Source organism: Leguminivora glycinivorella, chromosome 19 (assembly GCF_023078275.1).
Source record: "Leguminivora glycinivorella isolate SPB_JAAS2020 chromosome 19, LegGlyc_1.1, whole genome shotgun sequence".
Lineage (NCBI taxonomy): Eukaryota > Metazoa > Arthropoda > Insecta > Lepidoptera > Tortricidae > Leguminivora > Leguminivora glycinivorella.
The window spans coordinates 461705-469079 of NC_062989.1; positions in this window are offsets into that span (position 1 = coordinate 461705).

Sequence of the window (7375 nt, forward strand, 5' to 3'; positions counted from 1 at the left end):
TTTTAAACAATACTTATACTACAAAATTAATCTTATTTTAAAACCCCATATCACTACCCCATAACCTCAAACTACTCTACCATAACCAGAATACTGCTCACCCAATCATTAAACCCTGTGAACAGTAGTCGAACTCGCGAGAATTGAAGTGCACTTGCACTTTACGGCGACGGATCAAACATGAACTAGTTGATCTATTCCCTGTGAGACACAGGTAACTTTGTCTTTGATGTTGGTTTACATTGAGCAAGTTACTAGTAGAGAGTAAGTTGTTTGTTACTGCTTACAGTTAGTTAAATAGGCTACTTAACCCTTTTTTAAAGTTTGTCTTACATTATTACTTACTGTCCAATTAACAAAAAAAAAATATCATTATATTTTATTATTACTTATAAACCACAAAAAATATTTTTAAAGTATACTTTTACGTAATCTTAATAATAGAACTATCGTGAGACACTGACATATTAAACATGTAAAATCGGGTAACTCACGTAAAATTGTCGAAGGTCGCTCGACATGTTTCGCTCCGTAACGAGGAGCATTTTCAGTTTTACGTAATCAGGCAAAAAACAACATCAGCCATGTCATTTATAGATTTTATGTGAATGAAGTCATTCAGTGCGAAAACAACACTTTCTGACACTTTAAGTACGAAGCATAAAGGTCATTATGTCAGTGATTGATTTGACATGAATTCTATGACGTCATCACACGGCCGACAGCGTTTTCGGTGGCCAAAATAAAAAAAAAGTTACATTTTGAATTAAAAATGCAAACGGTGCGTGCTTCCTCTTCCAAATGCAATGATGTTGTTACCTACAATTTGAAATATCCAAACATATTTCAGTCCTTTCGTTCCTTTCCACTTCCTGATGGGCGATCCACACATTTCGTTTCACATGCACAGATTGCAGCCTTCAAGACATCACCAGTTCGTGGCACTCATCTGCAGGACAACTTGGAAGGCATCCATGGCAGCGACGGTATCTCACGGCCTGCACCATCATCTACCCTCCCCCTCGGCATACAGTTGAAGTGACAGACTTCAAGGCGGGAGCATGTTACGAAACCGTTCAAAAATCACCCTGATTTTTGATCCTGTATTCGTTAGACTAAGTTAATTATTTTTGTTATTAAAAATCAATTTTCAATTTTATAAATTTAATAATAATCATTCATTTTAATTCTAATTCATTATCATGTAACTGTTGACATTTCAATTTGTATATTCTTTCATTAAAATATTCAGTATTGTTCGAGTCGACATTATGCATTTTATAAATCTTCAGTATTAATTTATTCAATTTTTAATTTCATGTTATTGGTAATGTTTTAATTCATTCACATACTACTTGACTATTAACTGAAATAAATGTCATATACAAAGAAAAAATGACCAAGGCCTCCAAGTGTCCGATGCTGGATACGAACCAGCGTACTCCGTTATAGCCACGGATGCCTCAAACCACTCGGCCAACCGGTCACGGCGGCAAGGGTCGAAATTTTCAAGTATATGACACAATTACCGAAGGCTTAAGGCGCCCCCAGCCATCTCTGAGGTAGAACCGGAACTAGTTCGACCTCCTAACTGAATCAAACCATGTGATTACGAGTTAGCGAAGAGAGATGGCGCCACCATATTCACTCTAAGACCAAATTAAATTATTTCATAGGAAATATTTTAATTTGTGTTTTTTTTAGTAGACACACTACTATTATTTAACTATAAACTGAAATAAATGTCATATACAAAGAAAAAAAAACCAGCATCGGACACTTGGAGGCCTTGGTCATTTTTTCTTTGTATATGACATTTATTTCAGTTTATAGTTAAATAATAGTAGTGTGTCTACTAAAAAAAACACAAATTAAAATATTTCCTATGAAATAATTTAATTTGGTCTTAGAGTACTTGACTATTTTTTAAATAAAATATTCATTGAATTGTATAATTATAATAATATTTCAAATCTCTAGTTAAATCTAAATTTACAAATGGCAATGTGATAAGTTCAAATTTGACAGCTTTTAGAGCTTTTTAAAAAACTTACGGTTATTCCGCCTCCAACGACATTCACTGTACCACTTTCTTTGTCTTCCATAATTCGGATTAAAACCAGCACCAAACTACAGTCCGCTTATTATTTCTACCACCACTACGAAGACCTGGGACCAGCGAAGATTTTACATTGAGCAAGCGGGTATATGATTCGCTGGTGAGTGGTGCATCGGGCGTTGATCTGGCGCGCCTTAAAGCGCTCGAACGGGCTGAATCTGGGGCGTGGTTACATGCCTTGCCTTCGCCTCAGCTTGGTACGCTGTTAGATAATGATTCGTTACGAATTTCAGCGGCTCTTAGGCTGGGGGCAAGGGTGTGTGAGGCTCACCGTTGCCGCTGTGGAGTGATGGTTGAGGAAGATGGGCACCACGGCCTTAGTTGCCAAAGGTGTGCTGGGCGGTTCCCGAGGCATCACTCAATTAACGAGATCGTGCGTCGCGCGTTGGTCTCTGCCAATGTGCCTTGCGTCTTGGAGCCACCGGGGTTGAGTCGCACAGACGGCAAACGGCCAGACGGACTGACCTTGGTGCCGTGGCGAAGGGGGCGCTGTCTCGTGTGGGATGCAACTTGTGTCAGCACTTACGCTGCATCCCATTTGAGGCAGACTACAAGTTGTGCTGGCTCAGCGGCGGAGTCCGCGGCAAAGTCTAAGCACACAAAGTACTCCGCGTTGGAAACCGCTTATGACTTTGTGCCGGTGGCAATTGAGACAGCAGGGCCTTGGGGTTCAGAGGCTCGTTTTTCAGGGAATTAGGGCGTCGTTTGCGGGAGAGGGGCTGCGATCCTCGTTCTGGGTCGTATCTGGTCCAACAGGTCTCCATTGCAGTTCAGCGGGGAAATGCGGCGGGTATAATGGGGACGTTTGAGCCAGGTACGATCCAGGGAGGGTTATTTTAGATTTAGGTGTATGTTGTGTTCCTTTATATATATATATATGTTAATAACCTACTTGACATGACATAGATACTATATTTGACGAAGCCTGTGCTGTGGATTTTTGTTTGTACTTATTATTTAAAATATACATCTCAGTCGAAGTGTTTTTGTTACAGAACAGCTACAGGCTACACCTCCAGTGCTAATAACTCTACTGGAAAGGCAAGTAACCAAACAGTACTAAACGCTCCTTTTAATCGAACAACGCCACCTGTTGTACGATTGCAGTCGTCAACAGATCGGTTATTTGAATATGGATTCCGGCTGTGGGGATTGGAACAAACGGAATTGCTGAACGTGGTAAATTGGGAATTGGACACTGAATTAGCTGGATTATTTGAAATTGTGATTTGGTGATGTTTAGAACGGCGAACTAAACGGATAATTTGGATAGGACACACTTTGTACGTTAAGTAAACACATGATTTGACAGAAGTTTGACGTTTAAAATATGCCAAACACAATCAAAATGGTTGCCGTCTTTGTCAAGCCACGAAGCTTGGTCTGGTTTTATGCATGAACTAGCTTTTGCCCGCGGCTTTGCTCGCGTTAGAAAGAGACAGAGTAGCCTATGTCGCTCTCCATCCCTTCAACTATCTCCACTTACAAAAATCACGTCAATTTGTCGCTCCGTTTTGCCGTGAAAGACGGACAAACAAACAGACACACACACTTTCCCATTTATAATTATTATAGTATAGGTGCAATGAGTTAACAACATTGCTACGCTCTAATGCTCTTCAAAATTCACCCATTCATAAACGTCCCAACGGACATTTAAAAACCTATACCGCTAAGGTATGTAAAAAACAGAAACAAACATGGCGCACAAAGCAACCTTTTCTTACCGCAAAAAAGTTTTCCGCGGGGCAAGCGGGCATTTTTCCCCTTTCCTTCACAAACGGACCACAAAAAAAAAGTTCAGCCCGACAAAGGGATTTTATTTTTATATTTCAAAATATTAAGCGACATCGTTAGTGGTTTACATTTGTTAAATATTCCAAATATTTTTCGGGATTTCTGTTTTTCTGTCGGGTGAAAGTTTTTGAGGTTTTTTGCAAGAACGATGTTTGGGAAAGTTTTTCGTGTTCTGGAATTCTTATTGAGAATTAATAGCGAAGTTTGTACGGTACAGTTAGAGGCAAAAAATGTGGTATGGGGACAGCAGTGTAAAAATACTCGACAAGACTTTAAGTTCACATGTCCTCCTCCTTGCGTTATCCCGGCATTTGCCACGGCTCAAGGGGGCCTGGGGTACGCTTTGACAACTAATCCCAAGATTTAGCGTAGGCACTAGTTTTACGAAAGCGACTGCCATCTGACCTTCCAACCGGAAGGGTAACTAGAGGTAGACCTTATTGGAATTAGTCCGGTTTTCTCACGATGGTTTCCTTCACCGAAAAACGACTGGCAAATATGAAATGACATTTCGCACATAAGTTCCGAAAAACTCATTGGTGCGAGCCGGGGTTCGAACCTGCGACCTCCGGAACGAAAGTCGCACGCACTGACCGCTAGGCTACCAGCGCTTATTTTTAAGTTCACATGTGTACTTGCCTAATTCCAGGCTGAGCGTAGTCCAAATCTCACACAGTCTTAATCAAAAATACATAATCGTCATACACTTTTAATACCTAAAATCTTAAATATTGGTTTCTCCCGTGTGACAGGCTAAAAATTTCACCACCGCTTTTCTTCCCGTGGGTGTCGTAGAAGTTGACTATGGGATATGGGTTAAATAGTGGCGTAGGCGAGAGGCTGGCTGCCAGCTGGCAACCTGTCACTACAATGTCACAGTTACGTTTTTCAACGCCTTTTTTTTCAGTGGCACAGAATATTGAGTAGTTTCATGTGCTCTGCCTACCCCTTTATGGGGTACAGGCGTGATTGTACGTATATATGTATTGGTTTTTTTAATCAAATACTATAGAAAAACAATAATTAATTATGCGAAATTCGATACGAGTTTAGAAGCCTATTACTTACTAGAACAAAATACCTTTTTGGTACGGAACCCTAAATACATTTTCCATGTCGTTTACGCTATTTATTTTATTTATTTTATTTATTTGGCTCACAAAACAAGTTACAGACATTAATAGAAAAATACATTACAATTTTACTAAAGTACTGAGCTGGCCTGTAACTCTAAACATGTGTGCACAGATAGTATTTAATTTAAGTAAACAATATGCGCTAGGGAGGTGAGATGTCTTCTTTTATACTAGGTACATCAATTATGGAAAAGCAACTGACTAAACTTATACATATTACATACAGAGGTAACTTAAAACTAAACTAAACTAAGTAGAAAGTAGAAATTATCATAGACATAAACATGTTCGTAATTGCCATTATTGACTAGACATATGAACGCAGCTTATGGATTATGTGTAAAAGATTTTCATGATTTTATTTTTAAAAATGTAGCTTACCCACATTCGAATATGTCTATAGTCGGATATTCAATAACCGTTTCGTTGTATGAACGACACATTCTGGTAACGGGATTATAGAATGAGGTATTGTTTTTATAAATTTGAAGTTGGCTATGGAGTAACATAATTATTCTAAAAAGTCAAAAAATCGGTGTATTTAAGACACTTGTCAAAACAAAGTAGCTATTTTAAAGGCTTTAAGTGAAGCAAATATGAAAACTAAGATTTTAGTAAGGAACTGGCTTGAAACAAAGCAAAGGGGCCAGCAAATAGAGCTATCTGCTTCTCCTAATACGATAATTATTCCGTCTGATATCTGTTAGGCTGGGTACAGACTGTCCACTACAAGGCAGTTTATAAATCTTCAATGAATATTGGAGGACACTTTACACAGATCAACTTAGCCCCAAACTAAGCAAAGTACTGTGGGTGCTAACGATTTACACACTTAAATAGATAAATACATACTTATATAATATACATAGAAAACATCCATGACTCAGGAACAAATATCTGTACTCGTCACACAAATAAATGCCCTTACCGGGATTCGAACCCAGGACCTCGGCTTAGCAGACAGCGCCACTGCCGACTGACCGAGAGCCAGAACGGTCGTCAAATTTATTTTAAACTAGCTTTTGCCCGCGGCTTCACTCGCGTTAGAAAGAGACAAAAAGTAGCCAATGTCACTCTCCATCCCTTCAGCTATCTACACTTAAAAAATCACGCCAATACGTTGCTCCCTTTTGCCATGAAAGACGGAAAAACAAACAGACACACACACACTTTCCCATTTATAATATTAGTATGGAATAATATTTATTTGCTTTATAATACAAGGGAAGACACAGAAAAGCATAAATATTTGTTTAATCCATGAACTATCAATGGTTACATCCTGGTGGGTGCTGCCTTTGCGTTCATCCAGTGGGAAGGTCACCATCTTGTCGACATGTAAAAGTGCCCCCGTGGCACTAACTGAATAAATTTTTGATCTTTTTTTTGATCTGCTCAGTGTACACTTGTACCCCAAAGTTCATCCCACCAAAGGGTCAAAATGGACTCTAGATAGTTGTTATTGTTCTATTTGCGTCGCTCCTATGCCCGGATGAGCGCATTTTCAGAATTTGAGTCCCCCCCAATTAGCGTAATTTGTTAACAATAATTTTTAAGAAAAAAAAACCGTCGCCTTTCGGGTTCTGGTGAAAGCTATTTGCGAATGTTGGATTATGTAGAAATGTGTAAGTATTTTTTAAAACTGTTTTTAATGCTTTAATTATTAGATGGCAACACAAATGACACACGAAATATACGTATAACGTTAAGGTTTGAGGAGTTTCCTTAATTCCTCATGAATCCGATTGATTATATTATAAGAAATCGAAGCTTGACAAACTTTGACTTCAAAACTTATGCTTAACAAACATAACTAAATAAATGTCACTGTTCTGAACTTCAATGCATGCTTTTCTTACAAAAATACCAAAGTCACTATGAGTGTGCCGTTCAGGTTTGAGGAGTTTGGTTCTGGCCATCATCAGCAGTTCCACTGCACCAAATGTCACTGTTCTGGACGAAAGTGCATGCTGTTCTTATTGTGGCGGCTTTAGCTAACCTATGTGTATAACCTATTCTAGCTTTCTGGCTGTTGTAATGATTGATTGAGAGGTGTCAATGTCTAATATAAAAAGTCACTAAAATATTATTATCGTTGTGATTTTCTTTTCGTGATAAATATAATTTATTGAAATTTGATTCAAGAGTTTCTATTATAATTAGGGCTCCCACATGTGGTGACCCCTCCTGAAATTTGAAAGTTGTGCAAACGGATTTTCTGCGAATAATGTCGAATGACAATGAATCCTTTGGTGAGCCTGTGCCAACCGCGCCGAACGCGAACGAATCGTCACAAGACAGTGAGGTCGCGCAGTGCAGGGCT